Source organism: Uloborus diversus, chromosome 2 (genome assembly GCF_026930045.1).
Source record: "Uloborus diversus isolate 005 chromosome 2, Udiv.v.3.1, whole genome shotgun sequence".
NCBI classification, from domain to species: domain Eukaryota; kingdom Metazoa; phylum Arthropoda; class Arachnida; order Araneae; family Uloboridae; genus Uloborus; species Uloborus diversus.
This window is the reverse complement of record NC_072732.1, coordinates 100397479-100419084: the sequence shown is the minus strand read 5'-3', so window position 1 is coordinate 100419084 and position 21606 is coordinate 100397479. Positions and strand designations below refer to the sequence as shown.

At 32.8% G+C, this 21606-nt stretch overlaps 1 protein-coding gene across 3 annotated transcripts in view; it reads left to right on the top strand.

Annotated features, from left to right (window-relative positions):
- Positions 1–21606, top strand: part of LOC129235307 (talin-2-like) — a 249247-nt gene that overhangs the window by 60829 nt on the left and 166812 nt on the right. Inside the window, exon 1 of one of the 3 annotated variants that reach the window (XM_054869038.1) lies at positions 16938–16947. The exons of the other annotated variants lie outside the window; for them this stretch is intronic. The gene's annotated coding sequence lies outside the window, so the exon portion shown is untranslated. Of the gene's footprint in view, positions 1–16937; positions 16948–21606 lie in introns of those variants that run through there. 3 annotated transcript variants of the gene reach the window in all.

Genomic DNA, 21606 nt, shown 5'->3' with positions numbered 1-21606 from the left:
CAAAATATAAACGTTTGATATGATACAAGTATTTTAATTCTAATTGCTCTAAATTTCTACATTTCTTTATTTTCCTTTTGAAAATGCTATTTCATTTTCTTATTGGTAGAATTTTTCTTTCCTCTTTTCTATATTTAAAATTTCGGGGAAAAGATTCTCGTAGATGTTTTTTTCAGTGCTAGAAAACTAGCAGATCCAACTTGATTTTTGTTCAGTCGACCATTGTTCCATACAATTCAGCTAGCTTAAACCATAGTTTAAGACTGTTTTAACATCTGTAGTATAGTACACTTCTCACGTAATTATTGTACCAATTTCTTAAAATTTCTTGCTAGTTTAAACCACCGATTGTGACTAGTGATGTTCCGGATATCCGTATCCGTTACTTTTTGACGGATCTTAAACGGATCATTTCTATTCTAAAAATTTTTAAATATTTGAATAAATGACTCTTAAATTCCGTTTAAATTAGATTTTATTCCCTATTTAAACTATAAGGTATCATTTCAGAAGCCAATTTTGTATCCCCCCCCCCCCGTTGCAAAAAGGAAGGGGAAATAAGTTTTGAAAGTGTGTATCAATGTTTCTTTTTGTGGCGTCGTAGCTCCTAAATAGCTGAACCGATTTTGATAATTTATTTTTAATTCAAAAGGTGACTTGATCGAAAGTGTTTTTATCTTGGCTTCATTTTTGTAGAACTTTAATTACCGGAGATATTAATTAAAAACTGACTTAACGTTTTTCACAAATATGGTAGTAAAAATTTTCCCTTACGCCTACTTTTTTGTTGGCCCTAATTGAAAGAACGAAGTTTTCTGCGTTTGATATTTATTTGAAACTTCCAACTTACATACAGTAGGAGCTATAATCTTGTAAAGTAAATTTTAAATACAATTCTAAGCCTCTATAAGCGTGATTGGTAGCGATTTCATAGTCGGAAGATAAGGAGAAAAAGTTCAGTGATTTAAAATTTTTACCTGCTGCCAGTTCATATTTGTTAACAAATGTGTAATCTGACCCGCAAAATTCATCTTAATATGAGGTCGGCTCTCTAAGACATGTTTTGTTTTTTTTTATTTTTAATTTAATATTAGTTTTTGTTATTGATTTGGGGTTTCTGTTATTCTTCATTTTTGTTTTTCTCGGCATCCTTCAAAATAAAAGGTGAGACTAAATTCTCTATTTACTGTTTGTAAAGGTATTCCCGGCTCTGTATTTCGTCGGTCGGAGTAAGTTCGGTGGAATGGGTCAGCGCTGCATTTATGCTGAAAATGAAATGCGAAAAATTATTTCTAGCCTGTCAAGTAGCAGCTTTACACCCTTGCTCCTGTATCCTACATCTACTGAGTAAGTCAGAAATAATTTTTCACATTCCATCTAAGCATTAATACAGCACTGGCCCATTTCTTCCAACTCTGCCTCAATTTCAATGGAGATTTCTTTAAAGAGTAAATCATAGTCTTGATTATATTTTTGCCGCAGTTGACATTTTTTGAAGAAACTGCCATTATTCTGACAGGAATACCTTCCTTAACAAATTTTACACTTGGATAGTTGATTTGGGTAAAAAAAAAAATTTGAGATCCGTATCTGCGGATCTTGATACTAATGATCCGTATCCGCGGATCTACTTTTTTAATGGTCCGGCACATCACTAATTGTGACTGCCTTAGCGTTTGTACTGTTTGTGACTTAGTTGTACGCGATTTTGAATATGAAGGTTCAAGAAACAGAATAAATTAATAGTTTAAAAAGCTAAAAGAACACGCTTTAGTAGCAAAATGAACTGAAAAGTTAAAAGTAATCTTTGGATGACAAGTATATAAAGTAATTGACCAAACATTTAATTTTTCTGTAATAGAAAAAAAAGCGTGGGGGGGGGGGCTGCCTATTTACATTTTTGCACGGATAACAAGTGGAAGAAATTTAATACAACTGATACGAAGCCCCCCCCCCACGCTTTTTTTCTATTACAGTAAAATTAAGTGTTTGGTCAATTACTTTATATAATTGTCATCCAAAGATTATTTTTAACTTTTTAGTTCATTTTGCTACTATAGCGTGTTTGTTTTTTAGTTTTTTAAACTATTAATTTATTTTTTACTTTTTAGTTCATTTTGCTACAAAACCGTGTTTTTTTTTAAGTTAATTAAAATATTGTTTTATTATAATGGAATGTATCTTAGTATTCTATTGCATTATTTGCATCAGACACATTTTGAATGCTTTCTGGTAAATTCATGTGCAAACATTCTTACACTCTGCTGCTCTGATTTGTACGTTGTAAGTAATTCTAATAAGCCACTGGCTATTTGTCCAAAGAAAAGTTAGACCCACAAACATACAAGTTAAGTAAATAAAAGTGTTTAATTAGAATGAACTAATAACTTATCGTTAATAAATTAATTCGATTATAGAATATTGCATTGTCATCGGGTCTGCGGTTGTATTCCAAATTTTAGAAGAATTCGATGACAAAAAGTGGACGAAAATTGAGTTGCAAGATTATAAATTTAATTTCGGTGTAGACGGGATTAGAACGCACGCCCAATGATTCCCGGAGGAGGACGTCAGCGAAGACCCGCGCCTTAGACCGCTCGGCTACGAACGCTCATAAAGTAATGGAATGCACTAACATTAATAAGCCACTAACTCTTAGTCCAAAGGAGAGTTACTGACAAGCATACGTGTGAAGCTAATAAAAGCGTGTTAATTAGTTAACCTGTTCCACTTTTTTTTCTTTTAATGAGAAAATGGATGGTATCCAAACATAATTTAATCTGAAATAATGGAGTACGTCAATGCGTTTAGTAGTTATTTAATTTTATCTTTTCTCCTACTGTCCCAAAACACGAGACTATTTATTTTTATTTTTGGCTACTTCACGAAATGCTCATTGGGGCAATAAAGAGCAGTTAACTACATTAATACAATTTTTCTCATAAGTTGTAGTATGATACTTAAATTTTTACTTTAAATGCATTTTTTGTATCGAAATTTCTATTTATTTGACCTTACCATTACCATGTCTTTTTTGGCCGTGCTATTTCGGGTTCTGATTCACCCAGTTGCTTGCGGAAGTTGAAGTACTTTATTTTAAGACATCTTTAGAACGAAACCTTCTTTCATCTTCAAGATCATTCAGTTGATGGGAAAAAATTGCATATCGTGCCGTTTAAAATAAATATACAACATGGAAATACAACTTTGTGTGTACGAAATAAAAAATTTAAAAATTTGTATTAGTAACCTGCTTTAACGTTTTGCGAAGGTTTTTAGTAATCAGTGCCTAGGTGTTAGTTTCACGTTTAGAGTAGAGAAAAAAATCGTACCTCTTGCCGTTCAATCAAACATAAAAATGTTTCAAACGTGAAAAAATTTAAAAACAGGTTTTCAAATCATGGCATTTACAATTACACTGTTTGGATTTCGACAAAGTAGGTTTACTTATTAAATAATTAAACTCATCTAAAATAAAGTGGCTTATTTGCTTTAGTCGTGTAGTATAACACACCGCTGTGTTTGCAACATAGGTTTGAAAAACCTAATGTGGTAGATCTTATAGAAACAAGTAACAATCAGAATCAAACCATTGAAGAAGAGTCGTTTCATGAGAACATTCAACCTTCAAATTGTATGTTTGTCACTCTCTCTCTCTCTCTTGTTTTTCGGTAGCTGTCTTTATTCCACTAATCAATTATGCATTTTTTATCATTCATTTAAAAGTTCATTTTCTGTAAAACTTGCAAGACTTTTTTTTCCAAATCTTTAAACTACTAAATTCTTACAGCGCAGGTGATGGCTGGTATAAGTAGTTACGTCCTTAACTTAGATACATATCACTTGTGGGTACGCATGATGCTTTGTTCAACCTGTATGGTATGGTCGGAAAAGTTCGAAGCCTTGCACTACCCCCCTCCCCCTTCTTCCGTCATTCATTTAAAAACCCGCCCACAGAGACGATATGAATCAAGAAAAAAAAAAAAAAAATTACCAGTACGATTATGCCTAGGTTTTAAGTTATTTTTTTCTCACAAAAACTTGTTCATACAACTTGTTCCAAATGAGCCTTTATCTGTGATTTTTCGGAAGCAACCGCTGAGTATCTGTGCTATCAAATTCTTAAAAATTAAGAAATGACAGTGATGAAGAAAATCTCAGAAAAATAGACCCTCTTTCCATCTTCTCATTATAAATCCCAGTCCTTCCATTGGTTTGGTCGTCTAGGGACACTGGCCAGTGAACGGGCCCTTATTTCTTGGGGGGATGCGCCGCCCCCAGCCTTTCTTGCGCATGCGTATTTCGCCTTCGCGTTTGGGAGCTCTCCCGATCCAGTGGAGGAAGAGATTCGGGAGCAGGAGGTTCCCCCCCATCGGCCTCTTCCCGAAGCTGGGAATTCCCGTCCACCCCCACCTGCTTCTACCGAAAGGTGCGAGTCCTGGAAAGAATGGGGAGAATGAGCAACCCATGATGGTGAGATAGCTTGATATGTCCCTCTTTTTGTCGCTGAGTTTTTTTTTTTTCTTTTTTTTCTTCCTGCTCACTTAAATTTAACTTGTGCGTTTTCTAGTATTTTTTTATTCTCAAACGTCGTATTTTCATCCCAATTTCTTTCAATATGTATCTGAAATTTCCTGTTAAGTTTACAGCGGGGATTAATGGAACGTGTTCAGAAATTTGTTGCGTTGTTTATTTTGTAGGATTTATATAACGGTTAACAGTTTTTTATGTTTTTAAAAAAGATTTATCTTCAAGGAGGGAAATATGAAGTTTCCTGCCGTGTTTCTTTCTGTTGAATAGTTATTTCCGGAAATGTTTTATGAATGGAATTATCAGTTATTAATGGGTTCACCCCCACCCCCTTTTGTGGTAAAAAATTGGAAAAGTATCGTAGATTTAAATGTAAATTTAGTTTTTAGTTATTTTTCGCTCCACACGTTATCCCACGGTGGTGGTTTAACTTAGTACAATTCAATTTTGATACAAATTGAAGGCTTATTTTTATTACATGTATCCGCCGTTGATAAAGTTATGTCTTAACGTTTTTTGTCCAAAGCGCTGAATAATTTTTCATTATCTAAATGTGCCATGTAAAATAATTTAATGCAACAAGCAAAGTTTTCTCAAAAAGTCACTTTAAACAGAGATGGATATGTCTTCAGTTATTTACATAACTGTTTTATAGGGTGTTATTCTATGAATTCAATTGGCAGTTATTAACCCTGATTTCTAAATCATAATGTATTATTGATGTCAAATTACGAAGAAAACATATAACGAAGAGCAACAATTTTGTATGATGCTTAAACTTGGACCCCGTAAGTCGTAGCTTTATTTTCTCGCTAGAGTCCATTTGCATCATTGACGACAAATTCGGTAAATTAACTAAAAATGTACTGTATAGAAGCACTTAATAATTACCAAAACTGATTACGGGGCAATGTGTGTGAAAATTGCACATTGAAAGGACGAATTATCGCGTTCATCCTGCTCAGTGCTGATTGCAAGCAAATGCTATTATTGATTTAGCTATTTATTTATCCATATAAAAACGAGCGCAGCTGTATGCGGAGGGAAGAGGGGGGGGGGAATAAAAGTACATCCGGCAGGACTTAATTTTTAAGGTTAGTCAATTTCTTATTTTGCACATTAAATTTTCATTTGGTTATAATTTTTAAAACCATGGGAAAGTTCTTTAACCAGTAGTTTTTCTTGAAAGTTGGTTTCTTCAAAAATTTTGCTAATAATGTACCCATGTGAGAAATTTCTAGCCTGTTATTAAATTGTTCTGAAGGCAGTGTTGTACATGGCACCCTCGCAACCCCCCGTAGCGTGGGGGAAGCGCAAAAGGTATGAGGGCGCACGCACTGAAAAAATAACACTATGTTAAAATTTAAAAAAAGAAAAAATCCTCTGTGTGGGGGAGGGGAAGACGCACCAAAGTGTATGTACGTTACTGATTAAAGATTTTATTTTTGTTAATTTAAAAAAACAAAAACAGTACTTGTATGTAAAATTTCTCAATCCCTTATGTAGTTGAAATTACCTACAAAATTGTTTTTCCATGAAATGAAATACACTAACTCCTTTGATATTTCCATCGTACAATCAAAATTTGGTAATATGTGCAGAAACAGTGTATATGTATTGACATCATTATCAGTAAATGCTATGTTTTAAGCTTTGAAACCTCAACTCAAGTCTTATGAATATGAAGCTGTTCAAATCGATTTTTTAGGATGAAACTTACTTTCTTTAGTGGGTGGCGGCTATGCATTGAGCGCTGTCAGTGCCGTATGCAGTGGGGAAATTTATATGGTTCAAACAATCTCCGAAAATTTTGGAAACTGCCAAAAAAATAATTTTTTTTTATACTGCTTTTGCAGATTTTTTTTTTATTTTTAAATAGGCCTACACGGAAGCCAGGTGCATCAACGCACAAATTTCTACCCTTAGTACAACGCAACTTTTGAAATCAGTAAATTAGCACTGTTTTCAACTCCGCAAATTTGAGAAAGAGCCTCAAAACTAATGTGAAAGGATCCAAGAAATTCTAGCAAAACTAATTTCTGTATTCTTTTGCAGTCATCCCTTAGTTGACTTCTCTGTCACGTAAAAAGAGAGAAAGAAAAAAAAGTATCATAAGAAACAAGCAGTTAACGGACGGTCAGCAGAGTCGGTCAAGAGTTTAATTAAATTATAAACCATCTCTTAACATTAGCTTTGAGTGATATGGAGCTTATTGTGGAGGGCAAGAATATTTTATCGTTAGCTATTGAAAGATGATCAGAATAGCCCGAAAATGTAATCGTTTGCAACAAACAATTTTAAAAATATTAATTTAAGCACAAACAACTTTGGAAGATTTCATTAATGTATAGGAAGGAATTCAACGTGTTTTTAGAACAAATTAACTTATTAACAAGTGTTATTTGCTTTGAAACACGTGTAACAAAACAATATATGTATATATAATATTAATTCAAGCGCATGGTATTTCTGTGAAAATATTATCAATGAATATGAGAGGCCACTGTAAACCGTTTAAAATATTACTTTAACGAATTGCCGAACATTATGAATAATAATAAAAAAAGATTTCAACACACTTTGATTCATTCATTGTTTACATAAAAAACATAAAATAAAACACTTAAGTTGGCCACACGTCAAAAGAAACTGCCTGTTATAGACACTCAAGTCGTAACATATTTAAAATTAGAACTTTTGGATTATACGTCAAGTCCGGTTTTTCAATGTTGCGAAATGACTCACTGATATGATTTCGAGGAGCGTTTTGCCTTTTCACCTTCTCATCCACTGGATGTTTAATACTGAATATTCAAAGTATTTATCTCTTTGAAGGATGTGCGCAAATGTCTTCAAAAACACATAAAAGTTTCTCTGATTATGATTTGAGATTGTTCACCAATCTCTTCTCATAAAAAATATTAATTTTCTCTAAATTAATACATATTACAAAAAAGGTTCCATTTTAGCAAATAGATCCACAACTCTCAACCCCCCCCCCCCTCCTCCTCACACAAACACACACAGTAAATAATAATTACGACAAGCCAATAAAAACAAGTTAAGTTATTCGCCATTGAAATTCCATTAAATGTTCTTCGAGGTTGAATTATCTCTAATTGAGATTGAATTACCCCTATATTTTATCCCTACATTTTCGATCAGCTGTTTCTCTCTTTCAGAAGTATTGAACGGCATCATAAATTGATGTTATTAAAGCTTTCTGTGTCTTCTAGTATTATTTACCATTGTTACCTTATGGGCGTATGCCTCCATTACAAAAATTTACTACTTACCAAATGTGTGGGAAAACGCATGCAAGCGTCTTGATGCTGTCTTAATAATTTCATAATTCATTTATCATTTCTAATTGTTCAGTCTTTGCCAGTGAAAAGTAATTTTCGTTGAACTTTGTTAACTTATAGCATAACTGTTCTTCGATTTTACTTTTATTTCAAACAACAAACTTAGCTGAGCTAAGAATAACTCTCAGCTAATTCGCAATGACTTTTTCACTCAATTAAGCGGCAAAAATTGTTAAATGGTTGGGTCCAATAATAGATATTACAAATTTATACGTAGTGGTAATATTTTATCGGATTTTGAAAGTTGTTAATTTGAGTTTCATGATCTCTAATGCAGTTTTATTCGATCGGATATTAAGATTGAAGGTCTGAAATCCGTAATTGACTTTTATAGGCATCTCAATAAGCTATCAGTTGCTAAATCTCAGTCTAAAGCGTCATTTATTACAGGAAACTTTTCTTATCTGTCTGCAAATAAAATCAATCGTACTGGATTCTTTTGGTTTTCACGCTTTGAACGGAATCGCCATATTGTAGCTTTCATTCTGATGTCTTTAAGTTATAGTGCGTTTTTACCCGATACAATTGCTTTTGATACTCCTTGCAAAACCTTTTATACTAGCTGTGACTTTTTAATTAATGACCTACGTAAGCAATTCTCAAACTCTTTCAATACCCGAGCACTTAAATTTGCAATGCAGTGCGGAGCACTATATTTTACCTCTCCATTGCATTAAGATTTTATTAGTTCGAAGCTGATGTAGTGCATGTAAAAATTCTTACGCACGTAAAATATTAATTTATATGTTGGGGTGAAAAAAGTTTTTTTTTTTCCTTACCAGTATTTAATAAACGTTGATGACAAACTGCAAGTAAAGAGTAAAACTGTTTTTTAAAAATGGTTCACTTTCAGCATTTAAATCTTTACGACAAACAACACAAGTATTCAACAGTAACGTTTCTTGGGTTAAAAATGTTTAAATTTTCATATTGCTACTTTCTACTCCTTCATCCTGGAGAATGCCCATATGTTTATCTCCTATATTTATCTTCATATCCTTTTTTATGACATTGATATTAATTCAATACTTCCTGAGCCTGATCAAGATCGCATGAAAACAAACATAATTGAGTTAATTGATTAAGGAAAGGAGAATCTGTCATGCAGGTTGAAGTGCTTTCACCATTTAAAACAGGTGTACTTTGTTTTAAAGCCTAAATTTTCCTTCTTGAAAACCATTGACCACTCTCCCTCAAGTAAAACTCTCCTTCTTCGTAAGCGAATACTTATAACCGAGTTTTTTTTAAGTAAGAGCACATTCTAAGATTAGTCGTATTTTATTGGTGCATTCGATAATGTTATCTAGTACTATTTTAGTAACCTTCAAAAAATTAATATTCTTGAATACATTATACATGCAATGGGGGTTCTTTCTAATTAAAATAATAATAATAAATGAAAGTTAGATTTTATTCTCCAAATATTTCCTGTGTTTGGACTCGCTTCTTAATTCCAAGTTTCCCTCTCCTTTCTCTTGCTAATACGCAGGAAATGCAATGAATGTTTAAAAAAAGTAGTATGTTGTGGCCATCACGAAACTTTCTTCTATATTTTTTCTTTTTCTGATCCCTCCCCATGCTTGACGAGAAAGCAATATTCCTATCAAAAACAAAATTACACATGCAAAAACTTGACGACCATCCCAATGTCTGAATTATTGTAAAAACAAAACAAAGAGCGAAAATTGAAAGTTACTTTAAAAGCCTTACTTGAATTAATTACAAATATCTTATTTATTAACAAACATAAGATGGCAACAGTTAAAAATTTTAAATCATTGAGATAATATTTCCGATTATTTCCATACAATTAAAATCACGAGAAATACGCAGACGACAATCTATTATGATTTATCTTTCTTATTGTTGCATTAATAAAACTATTTTTATTCGCAAAAAAAAAAAAAAAAAAAAAAAAAAAATCAACAACTCTTGGAGCGATTGGAGTCAAAATTGAACCAAAGCCTGTTTACGTATGGATTCACATATATTCCAAATTTCAACCAGAACGTAGCATTACTTCTTGAGATAGGGCACTCACAATGGAAAAAAAGAACGGGCGATTGCGCTACCCCCTTTTTAGCTGTTGACACCAAAATAAAATCAGCTCTTATACCCACCAAGGGCTACTTGTCAAAAAAATTTTTTGTTTGATCCCGTTCGTTATTTCTTGAGATACAGCAGTCACAATTGACGACAAAAAACGTTCTATAACTCAACCCCCGTTTGAGCTACTGATACCAAAATTGAATCAGCACCTGCTCCTGTTACGGGCAACATATGGACCAAATTTTGTTTGATTCCTCCAGTTACTTCTTGAGGAATAGCAAGCACGCGTAACTCAAAAAACGTCCCATTGCTCCACCCCCCTTGGAGGAATTCGCGCCAAAAACCAATGGGCACAAGTTCACATAGGGGCACATATGTGTACCAAATTTCGTTCAATTTCATGCGGTAGTTTTTGCTGTAGAGCGGCCACAAAAAACTGGTGACACACATACACACACACACACAGACAGACATTTTCCAAAAATAGTCGAAATGGACTCAGCACACCTCAAAACGTTCGAATCCTTCGAAATTCGAAAATTTGCACGAATCCAATACTTTCTTCTATATATTAGATATAGAAGAAAGTAAAAACAACCTTTAAACTTCAATTTTTCAGAAAGTCGTTTGAAGGGGGAAAAAATGACCAGTTGGAAACAACAGAGTTTCTACCTTTCAAAAGCAAGAAAACAGACTTTTATCCTCAATTGCTTTTTAAAATGGATACTAGGGAATTGAACCCCCTTTTTTTTATTTTTTTGAATCGTTTTCTAGTGCTTGGGGGAGGAGGGTGACAAATTGAAACTATTTTCACAAAATTTTTGGGTGATTCCATTTGAAAGTTATTCATGCTAATATGTATCATATTAGTCCATTGGTGTACTATGATTTGTGTAGTTTATTTTGGAAGTTCTAATACGATATTAGGATTTAACAGAATTTGAAGTGTTTTTGAGTCTTTAAGCTGCGTTGCTGAATTCTAGAGGGGGGTGGGGGGGGGGGCAATCTGCTGTTGGGCGTCTGAAATAAGATTTAATGAATTGAATCCAAGCTGTCGTTGAACTACACAATTTTTCCATGTAATATTGAATGCGAATATTGCAATGATTAGTATTTTGCACAAAACGCTCTGTGTAGCAATATACGAGTATAAAAATATTGCTTGTATGTACCTGCTGTACTATTTTATTTACGATACAGACTTATTGTACGCCTCATTAACTTTACAATATGGATTAAATTTTCTCACACGAAAAATTTGCGATTTTAATAAATACATAAATAACAGAAAATTTATTTTTAAAAATCACTGTCAAATTTAGTTCATATTTTAAGAAAAAAAATAAAAATGTGAGAAATGGCAAAATTTTGAAGTGACCATAAAAATTTATATTTCAGCTGTACCAATGGTATGTAGATTGAACTTCTGTTTCATAGACTATAGAGAAACATTTTCGTTGCTGGAAGCAATGCAGGAATGCGTCACTTACTCTGACTTCAGGGTCATTCCATACAGATTCAACGGATGAGTTCGCTCGACCATTTTTAATTTTTTTGAAACTCATATCCCAAAATGATGCATATGAATGATGTTTAAAACCACTTTTATTTTTTCTCTAACCTTAACCCTTGATTTTTTAGAGGTGATCAAAAGTGATTTTTGCAGTCAAAAATGGGACTTTTAGACCTTTGCATTTTGGCCAAAATCTATTTGAATTACATTTATTTGAGTTAATTTTACGCTTTGATGTCAAAGTGCAAAAGATGGTTGTCTCACATGCTGAGTTACGTGGGTGTAACTTAATAATTAAAATAATGGCAACAGGTTAAAGTTCAAGGTCAAATGTAAAATTTTTGCTCATTTCAAAGGGTCATAACTCGCTTAGGGGACGGAAACGCAAAATGAAATATGGCAAAAACTAATCACTGGAGTCACACTAATGAGAAAACATAGCTGTAATTGTGTGTTTGTTTACAAATTACAGCCCCTCAAAGATCAGAAAATTGAGAAAAATGACATTTTTAGACACCTGTAAACCAAAAGTGGATGGAATTACAAATAAAATTTATTGGCCAATTGAATATTCCATTCAAGTACTATACATTTTATATATATTGTTTTGTGTATTTGGTTTATAAAAAAGATACAGGTCTTTGAAATTGAGCAATTTTGCTAGTTAATTTACGCACTAAAACAGAAATAAAAAGTGTGAAAACTTCATTGCACTTTCTTAAATGGCCTATATAATATACTAGCATTCCCGTACCCGGCATTGCTCGGGTAATGGAATTAGCAGGGGTTAACAGTACTTGGTGCACCTAGTTTCGAAAATCCCTTATAATAATTACTTATTACTTATAACTTTTTCTAATTTGGGGAGGATCCCGGGGCCCCTGGTCTCCTTCCCGATCTTTAACTGTTATTAACAATCCTTTTAAAGTATTGATTATCTTTGCAAACACAGGCCATCCACATTTTATTGATATACCTATGTTTAAGCAAGAACTTCTTTGTATACAACAATTTTAGTTTTTTTTTTTTTTTTTTTTTTTTTTTCTGGTGCTAAAATTATTAAGCTGCTTGATGAACTGACTTTGGAGCAAGCTACATAACATTGGCCGTGTGAAAAAAAGTCTTCTCTTAAATCGGTCCCTGCTACTTTTAATGTCTGTCCTTGTGACTTATTAATGGTTATTGCGAAGCAAACTTTAACAGGAAACTGCACTCTTCTAAATTCAAAAGGATAGTCCGCCTGTGATGATGTTCTTAAAAACTTCGTTTCTAATTTTGAAAAAATGAAAGCAATAGACAGAAACATTATGATTTGACTTGAGAAAAGCCTCGAAGAACCACGTGAGAAACAAAAACAATATCAAATTTATAGTTCGCTATCGACCAAAAGTTGAGATGAAGTACTGAATAATGATTTGAATGGAGGAAAGCCATCGAAAATAAGGGATTTGAATTCAATGACAGGTTTTAATTTCGCAGAAATTAAGGGGTTTTAATTAATTTCTCCCGAACTAATTGAGATTTCGAAAAATCCTTTCTTAGTGGTTACTTTCGTAATCATGCAGACATTCCTGCCGAATTTCAAGTCTGAAGTTTCAGCGGTTTCGGCTGTGCGTTGATATATATATATATATATATATATATGTATATATATATGTTATCTCACCAGGAAACATCACGAGCTCAGTAATCATGAAAAAAGTTAAAAATGGTCGCATTCGAAAGAGTATCTTTAGAAAAAAATTTGACCCAAATATTGTGTGCCCTCGTCCTTTTGTTTTTGAGATATAAGGGGTCAAAGTCTGTCGAAATCTTACGAAAATTCGCCAAATTTAAAGACTTGGCAAGAAATGGAAAATACCACGTGATTTCATCGCCTGCGTCTAGCAAGACTTTCATTCCCATTTCTGGTCATCTGCAAAGCGCGAAACGATGTTCCGAATTAACCCTTTACTTGCACTGTCAAAAATGAAACGCTCAATTTTGACGATTCGGCAATCCTCGAGCAGTATTTCGTTATTTTCGACGATCCTTTCGTCACCGAATCACGTGATATTTGACGAAACCAGAAATCTCAAATTTTTCACGAAATTATTTCGTCTCGATTTCGTCACATTGCAGTGCATTCTGGGAGTTTTCGTTTCAATCTTGTACTTTCTCGTTAAATTATCTTACCTCAATTTATTCTCAAGGATTCATAAAAATGGTTAGTATTTATTGAAATTTGTATGTGCAATGTGCCTTCTTTTATGTATTGTTACATTTTTGTTTAGTGTTCTGTTTATAGCTGTATTTAAAACACATTAAAATTGAAAACGAACAGTTCGATTAGGTTTAGAATTCTGTGTGTGTTAACTTTGAGTCACCTCCACGTTAGGCTTAGCTAGCGTTGTTTTTTTTATTTGTAAAAGAAAATGTTGGTTCTTTGACATTTGTTTCCAAAAGCGTACTTCCTTTATTTCGTTAAAAAAATTACAAACATGACTAAAGAGTTTGTACGAATTTAAACTTGCAAAAAAAAAAAAACCTCCACCGTAGTTTAACTAACACAGATGATAAATACAGTGCTTTTATAAAAGGCATAGAACTTTGAAGCTTTTAATTTCAACATGGAATATATTACATGGTTATGTGTTTTCATTCTTCTAAATGAATTTTACAAAAATAATTCTGTTAAACGAAGTGTATATTTAAGTTTAATAGTTCAAATTTGTTTCATTCTGCATTTTTATTTTCTTAAACAATTACTATATACCAATCCCCCAATATGCTTACCAGCTTGCCCCACGTTGTTTATATAATCTCTTTCCCTGCGGCAGATGTTTCTAGTAATAAGTGCTTATGTTCATTATTTGTGCAGCCTTTTTTTTACTTGCATAAAACATGAAGAAAAGTAAATATCAATTTGATAAAATCATTTTAAGATAGAGAAAATATTAATTTCCATAAAGAACTCTGTCCTTGTGCTTGATATTTCAGCAGAATATTTTCAATATTTTTTCAATTTTTCCGCAAATTAAAATAAATTATTGAAGTGAAGTTTTATGTTTAACCTCGATTTAAAAAGAAAAAAAGAAAAGATAATATAGCATGTTTGAAAATTGTAATAACAATAATAAGCATCTTTAACCGACTTCAAAAAGGAGGCGGTTATCAGTTCATACCGTATGTATGTTTTTTTTTTTTTCCCCACTCACAGCTTCTCATCTAGTGAACCGATTTTGATGATTATTTTTTTAATGGATAGGGGATGGCTCAACTTAGGTCCCATTACTTTGTTTGACCATATTTGTCCTTTAGAAAAAACGTTATGGGCAAGAAACAATAAATTTCATGCAATTTCCATATTAGATTAAATATGAAACCCATTGTTATGAAAGTTTGGTGCCATACAACAGTAACATTAATAGTAATTGTAATGATAATTTTGAATAAAGGCTTCTCTGAAGCAAGCATCAAATTTCTTCAAGGAATATTTCGATAATGGGAAATCTGGCGCTGTCGTCTCATTTTTGGCGTAAATAATTTTATTTTAGTAACCCTGTTGATTTATAGTAACCCTATGGGAATTATCAAAATCTTCCTTTCTTCAGTGCTATTGCTCCATAGTAGGGGTAAACCTAACCTGGAAGCGAGGTGATGCAGTGATTAGGATCTGCTTAGCCTACCATTAGGTTTGCCTCAACTACTCTGTAGTATTTTTATCGTTATCATCTATGCCGATAACAGATGATCGGGGCTAAGTAAGAAAATACAGGATTGCATCATGAGCAACTTAGATGCTGTGAAATGTAAATTACTTAGGAAAAACGGAATACTTAAATGGTTATAATTAAATTAACTACACATGATTTCCAGAGAGGAACAAAGATAAGTTTTTAGTGCCGATCGCTTAAAGTTTAACGCGTGTCAATAGTTTTTTTTTTTAGTATGGAGCATTTTTAAGAAAAAAATGTGAAGTTTCGTGATGGTAACTTCTTACTATTTCTGAAATACCTACATTTACACTAAAAAGAATAAAATAAAAAAATTTTGAAAAAAAAAATAGAACCGACTTCAAAATTGCTCTAAAAAGTGAAAAATAATTTTATTCTTTAAACACCATCAATAATGCTTTTAAACATAATTTTTGAAGTTGGCGCAAAAACGATAGATAAAATCATTCACAGCCGTAACTAAAATACAACTTTAAATTTAACCAGGCCCAGTTTCTTCACTATCACATGCATTATGCATTGATGACAGCATATTTGAATAACGATATAAATGTTTCGTTCGTAACTTTGGATGATTTTCTGAAAAAAAAATATGAACGAAGTATGGTTACACTGGATTTTACGTTTTGTTTTTGCGCCAACTTCAAAAATTATGTTTAAAAGCATTATCGATGGTGTTTAAAGAATAAAATTATTTTTCACTTTTTAGAGTAATTTTGAAGTCGCTTCTAATTTTTTTTTTCAAAAAAAATTTTTTTGTTGTTTATTTTCTCACTTATGCACTAAATTTATAAGTTTTTCTATGTCAATTTGTGTTACATGATTTGTCATAATTATGAATTTTTCCATTATACATAGTTTTTACAGCTAAAATAAATGCAGCATTAATTTTATTGCCATATTTGCCGCTTCAAGATATCGTCAACAAAAAGTGAGAAATCCAGGTCTACATTAAATCAGACTAAGAAGCATTTTATAGATGAACTTCCAAATCTTTTAGTTGTAGTTGTGATTTTGCTGGATATAAAGTAAAATGTCTGAAAATTTAACCGAACTTCAATTGAAAAATTGAAAGGATAATGAAAATATATGAAAAATTAAAAGGATAATGAAAATATATGATAAGCTTTATATATGTAACAAGCTTTGCTCACCACACTAGTCCCTATTTTCATTATATACCTTTGAAAAAAAAATCCATTGATATCAGTCAATTAGTTCTCAAGACAGAAACAAACAAGAAAATGCACTTTGTTATTGGGTTTCCCCTATCTTTGGCAGCTCTTCTCCCTTGGCGTTTTTTTATTTACTGCGTGAAAATTGCATATTTTAAAAATCAAATATGCTTAGTTAAAAGGTGATACTCCCTTCGTCTCCGTCCCAAACTAGTAAGTAGAGCTACGTTTGAATATTTTTGTACTAGTGATTGATTCTGATGATTTTATGATTTTGTTCGAATATTTTTTAAAGATTTCAAGATACTATACTATCAATTAACAACTTTACTCGGCAAGCATTCCCTCTTAAAATCATTACCAGCTGAGTTAAAAAAAATCCGAAGTACACACGCCTTTAAGCTACGCCCCATTTTGTAAGTACTCTACCCCCAGTATAGCAGAAAAATCAGTTTTTTTTTCTACTAAATCCCTATCCATCAACTAGAAGGTAGCTTTATGTAATTACTAGTTAACTTATGAAATGGAGCGTGGCTTCGAGTGTTGGAGCCCTGGGTTTTTGACTCTAATTTGATAGTGGTTTAAGGAGGTAAAGCTCGGTAAGTAAATGTTGTTTATTGATAACATAGCACAATAAAATCTCTGAAAAATGTGCAAATAAAATCATAATCACCAGTTTCAGTACTACTTAATTCATAAGTACTTTATTGGAACTAATTTGGGTAGGGGGGGAGAGTACTTCAGAAAACATTCGTGAAGAAAACGGAACACGAAAATCTGAAGAAAAAAAAAAACTGTGTATTTTGGCTATCGGTTAAAATAAAAAATAAATTTAAAAAAATCACAGATCAACAGTTTTCGCACTTTTGATTTTTTTATAGCTCAAAAAAATGAAAATTCACGACTTGATGTGCAAAAGAATTAACTCGCTTAATGGCTAAATAATGCTGATTCTCGATAAATTGAAGAAACTCTAATTCTAGAATATTATTCAGAAATTAATTTCAGAAACTAACTGAGAGTCTAGCTGCCTAAATAAAAATTTTGTTCATCCGCTGTAAAAATAACTCATTCTTGCAATCTGCTTGAAAAAAAGCTGTCAGCATTGAAATAATCATATATTTTGAAAAATACAAAAATTAAATCAGATGCTTTTCAAAGTCACAAGCGAATCGTAGCTTTTTAACTTAAGAAAAAAAACTCAGATTTTGAAAGAAATCGTGAAAACATGTTTTATTTCAGAAATAAACTGCTGAATTTAATCGTAAAACTTTCCTCAAAATAGAAAAAAAAATCCATGTGCATGATGGCATACACCCATGGACTTAAACCTTTACTTATTATGTATATATTCTCTTTTTAAAACTTTTTTAGGATGGATCCAACATCACGGAGATAATCGGAACAAGGACAGACGAAGACCTTTTCATAATTATAACAATATTCTAAATGTTCGTATATTATACATTGATTTCATGTTACACATGTTTGGAAATAAAAATAAAAACTTAGGGGTAAAAAGCAAAGGTATATTTTTATAATTATTTAACAAACATTACACTCAATTAATTTTACCAAAAGATTTATTTCACATCTGCATTTTTTTAAGATTTATATTTTCAAATACCTTTTTCAATTTTGGCAGAGAATTTTTTTCAAAGTATGAAGTATGAAATGCATGCAATAATAAAGTTCCTGTATTAAACATAAATTTGGCCAAATAAACATTCTACATACAAGCAAAATCAATAAAACAAATAATTAATTGGAAAAAAAAAGTAAGCTTTTTCTTAAGATTATCTAATTTTATTTTCTGTATCTAATTTTAGAACAAATATGTATTAACTTAAAGTTGTCCATTTTATTGTACTTTTTCTTTGAAATTTGTGGTATAAGTTGGATAAAAATCTTTTTTTTTTCTGGAATTTTTTCATGCGATGCAATGAAGAAGAAACTTCTCAGCAATTTTCTCCCAAGCATATATCGATCTAACTGTGCATAAAAGTGGCACATGATTTATTTTTCCACAACCCAATGTCTGCTGAGGAAGTAGCACTTTTATATTCCCAGTAGGGACAGGGCGATGTAGGAATTTCTACATCGTGATGCATCGCCATCCTTACATCGCGATGTAGCGATGTAGATCAAACAGTTTGAAATATTCTTTCCGCTTTAGGGGCACCCCCCTCCCCAATTAGGAGAGTTTTCCTTACAAAAATCCAGGCTTTTGTCAGATCTTTTTCTAATTTGGCACATAGGTTCTTTAATCACATGGGGTAGTACCCCATATGAATACTACCCCATGGGAAACTATCCTATGTGGATTTCCAGCATCAAAGGATATCTGGGCCGAATCTGGAAAAGATCCGACGAAAACTGGATTTTTATAAGGAAAACTCCTATGGGGTTTGCCACACATAGCGGGACGAAAACTACACTATGAGAATTCCGAAACATCAAAAGACAAATGTATAAAATTTGGAACAGATCAGACAAAAACTGGGTTATTTTAAGACCCCCCCCCCCCCCCACACACATACGTAGTTTCCTACTCCATAGCGGGACGAAAACGGGAATTCCCGAGCGTCAAAGGACATCTGTGACAATTTTAGAAAAGACATGATAAAACTGGTTTTTTTGTAAGAAAACCCTTCATTTGGTGGTTGTCCCCCATATCGGGGCGAAAACTACCCTATGAGAATTCCTGAGCATCAATGAACGAACCTCTATGCCAAATTTTGGAAAGATCCGACAAAAAATGAATTTTTTTCAAGGAAAACCCCCATTGGGGTTGCCCCCCCCCCCACACCCATACATTGACAAAAGCTAACCTCTTTGAATTCCTGAGCATCAAAGAACCTCTATGGCAAATTTAGTAAAGATCGGACAAAAACTTTTTTTTATATAAGGAGAACCCCCAATGCGGGGTTGCTCCCCCCCCCCAATCATGGAGGGTTGAAAACTATCGTGTGAATTCCCGAGCATCAGAGGACCTCTGTTCCAAATTTGGAAAAGATATAATAAAAACTGTTTTTTCATAAGAACCCCTCCCGTATGGGGGTTGCCCCCCATAGCGGAAAGAAAACCATCCTATGAGAATTCCTGAGCATCAAATAACGAAACTCTGCCAAATTCGGAAAGATCCAACAAAAACTGGATTTTTTGTAGGAAAATTACCATAGGGGTTGCCCCCCCCCCCCATAGAAGGCCGAAAAATACCCTGCGGGAATCCCCGTGCATCAAAGAGCCTATGTGTCAAATTTTGGAAAGATCCGACAAAAATTGGATTTTTTCAAGGACCCCCCCCTCCCCTTATAAAGTGATGAAAACTACCCTGCGTGATTCTTGAGCATCTAAGAACCTCTGTGGCAAATTTAAAAAAGGTCGGACAAAACTTTTTTTTAATACGGAGAACCCCCAATGCGGGGTTGTCTGTCCCCCCCACCCCCCACATAGAGGAACATAAACGACCTTGTGTGAATTCCCGAGCCTCCAATAACGAACCTCTGTGCCAAATTTGGAAAATATCCGACAAAAATTAGATTTTTTGAAGGAAACCCCCCATTATGGGGGGCTTAATTAGATACCGTGGAGAGTTTATTCTGCAATGATTTGTTTTACCTTTTTCAAGAAGTTGTTTGTTTGCATTTTTACATAAATAAAAATTTGCTTGACATTTTATGTGCCTCTTTTTTTAACAAGTACTTGTCTTTTTTTGATGTGGGGGGGGGGGGGCTGCAGGCCCGTTGTTTCAATTTTTTCCCAAATATGACAAAGAGTCTGTACTCAATAAAAATTTTACAGAAAACGAACTATAACAACGGTCAGTCATGTGTAAAAACATGAATGTTCAAAAATCAAGACGGGAGGGGGGGGGGGTCAATTGACCCCCTGACCCCGTAAATGACTGGCCTGTGAAAGTGACTATACGCAATAAAGTGGGAAAGTATGGTGGTAAGATTCTGAAGTTAGAATTTGATCACACGCACACATATCTTATAAAATACAGTCGAACCTCGTCATAACGAACCTAAAGGGACCATTGAAATCGATTATGATATAACGTGGTTCGCTTTATCCAAAAAACAATAAACAATAAGGCAAGGATTGCAAAAAAGTTCATTTCAGCAGTTATTTGTTTTAAGCGTGTTCGAATTAACGAGGTTCGACTGTATTCTCAAAAAAAAAAAAAACGAATGTGCTCAAAGGAAAAAAAAAAAAAATTTTCTTAAAAATTTACGAAATTAATGTCCTCATATATGACGAAATTAATTTGACGAAACTAATGCTCTCAAAACTACGAAAATGATTGTTAATTTGACGAAACTAGAATGAAGAAATATTTCGTTACATTTGATGAAATTCGCATCCTCAAACCACTAACAAAAGCAGTTTCTTCAATTTGACGAAATGTTCGCTCGGAGCATATCCCTGGAAGTGGTTTCGTCAAAAACGAAGAAAATTTCGTCAAATTTGAAAGTCCATTTTTGAGAGTGTGTGTGTGTAAAATTAAAAAGTAACTATGAAGCCTGTGAAATGGAAACTAGAGAGCTTTATCCAGAGGAGCTACAACTTTATAACGAAATTGAACGTCGGATTTAACTTTGTAATCGTGATAATAATGCATTTCAGAATTTAAGTGCATTTCAAGTGTGTTTTACTTAACTAATTTAAATTTGTACTCGTTATGAAATGTGTTGTAAGTAATTAATAATTATGTACGAGAATTAAAATGAATAAGTAAAAAAAAACATGCTTATTAAAGCTTATATATTGAAAATAAAATGGATAGTTTTTGATGTTGAAAGAAAATGATCATGGATTGTAGTATGCCAGCTCTTATTTATTTTTTCAAAAGTTATTATTATTCATGAAGTTTTATTGTCTGACCACTGCTAGCGAAAATGTTTAATTTTTAATTTAAAATAAAAAAAATAATTAAAAAAAAAAGAAAACAACGGATAGTAAATGTCAAAAATTTGCACAGCAAAACTAACGATGTCGAAAATTACTTCACAGCAGATTCTTATCAAAAATTTTATAGTCTACGTTTATTACAACAACCCCTGTAGTTCGAAAAAGTCTGTCACTGCAACTGAAAGTCGCTATAACGTGAATGCACATCATATTGCATGTTATTTAGTCATTTTTAAAAATACTGAAGTCACTTTTATCAATTATGTTTCAAGTTAAAAGGGAATTCAAATACGAGCAAAATAAAAATTAATACAGTTTTTTTTTTTTTTTGACTTGTTAGA